This window comes from Salvia hispanica, chromosome 5 (assembly GCF_023119035.1).
Source record: "Salvia hispanica cultivar TCC Black 2014 chromosome 5, UniMelb_Shisp_WGS_1.0, whole genome shotgun sequence".
Lineage (NCBI taxonomy): Eukaryota > Viridiplantae > Streptophyta > Magnoliopsida > Lamiales > Lamiaceae > Salvia > Salvia hispanica.
Window position 1 is genome coordinate 36,057,777 of NC_062969.1, and position 1,923 is coordinate 36,059,699.

The window sequence follows — 1,923 nt, forward strand, 5'->3', positions numbered from 1 at the left end:
TTTGTGTAGAATAAAAAACTTTCCAAAAATTCTATTCTAATTACCTAAAGATCTTGGAGAATTTTAAATAAGAGAAAACCCCAACCCTAGACCCCAAAATTTTCCCCCACCATTCCTCACTCTCTCAAATTTTTTTTCTTCCACACACCAATATTTTGTCATCCTTTGGGAAGAATTTAGAGTTTGAACCCCCAAATTCTTTTTAAAAACCAAGTCTCTACTTTGTTTCTACCGATTGTTTTTCTCTAAAAAAGGGATTTTGTCTATGAGTTCTTCTTATTCTTTTTTTCTCTACTTCTTTTTTTTTTCTTTTTCTAACCGGGGTTTACTGGCCCTTTTGAACCCTCATGCATCTTGGTTGGGGTGGGAAAATGGGGTGGGATGTGGGGATATGTTCATTTTGTGTGTGGCGGGGAGTTGTGTGGTTTGGCGTTATGCGGCGTGTGTTGGGGTGGGTGTGTGGTTTGGGATTTTGTTTGTGTAATTGGGGATTTGATGGCTAAATAATCGTAAGATAAACATGATTTGATTAATTAGTAATGATAAGATAAATCAATGTAAAAGGAAAAAGGAGTTTAGAGAAGATGGAAGAGTAGTATTAACCTAATTTGTATAGTGCCTATGTGATTAAAAAAGGGGAACCCCTTTTCTGCGGGGAATCTAAAAGCGAAACTACTTGAAAACTAAGCAAAAAGAGGGGGCTTTACTCTAAAAAAAATCTCTATTATTTTTCAAAATGTTGTTTTGTTATAAGGGTGGTTTAACATCAAAAGTTGTTTTGGGGTTTTAAGGGAAGGGATTTTATAGCTAAATAATTGGGCCGAGACCGCAAGCCCACTGTGCTTGATGGGGATGGGACTGGAGCCGTCCTTGCTAGTCGGCCGGGTTTGGGGGGAAAAGTGTGGCCACACTTTTTTCGCACCAAAGGGGGTTTGTGATTGTTATTTTGATGAGACAATGGGGGGGTTATTTTGATCGGCCTTTTTGAAAATATATTTTTGGGTACTGTGGGTATTTCTTTTATAACCGTTTTAAAAATCGAGTTCACTTGGGGGGTGGCATAACTTATAAAATGTTTTGGCAAGAGCTCACCGAGTATTTCTTACTCACCCCCATGTGTTTTCCTTATTTCAGGTTAACGATTGGGAAAAGGGGGGCGGGTGTTGAGCTTGTTAATTAATTAAGAATGGTGGTTATGAACTTCAAGTATAGTTGTGCCTTTTATACATGCTTTTTCTTTCTCGGGCGTCTTCCGTAATTTTTATACACTTATGAATTTGTTTTGGAATATTGGGAAACTTGCCTTCGGTTTTAGACCTTACCCTTTTTTTGTGATTTTGTTTTTGGGTATTTCTAAAATCTTCTATGTTTTAAACGTTATTTTGTGACACCTTTTTTCTTCTTTCAAATTTCCCAAAAATTAAATTATTTTCTTAATACCCGATACTTCTTTTTTGGGCCCCTTTTTGGGCAACACTTTTGAATGAAACCCCAAATTTTGTTTACTTTTTTTTGGGGTCGCATTTATTGTACCCTAGGAGGGCGGGTTACAAATGGGGATAAGAGCCCCCGCTTTTTTCCGGGCCCCGACCCAAAGAAAATCTTTTTTAAACTTTAGGTTGTCCTTATAATCTTTTTGTAAACGAACCAAATGCGAAAAAGGCCCCAACACCGCGACTGCCTCGTTCAACCAAAAGAAAGAGGGACCAAATATTTCTATGATTGAAGTTTTATGCTCTTGGGAAAATTTTTTTGGAAAATGTCATTTGATTGAGAACATAGAAATCCATGCCATGAGGGGGAACATTGTTTTCTTTAAACGATGTTTTTTAAAAGGGTGACCCTTTGGGGCTTAAAAAAGAATGTGGAAGCGAGCTTCTTGAATTGTTGAATGTTGTTTGGCGGAAAACTTTTAAAAAGGGA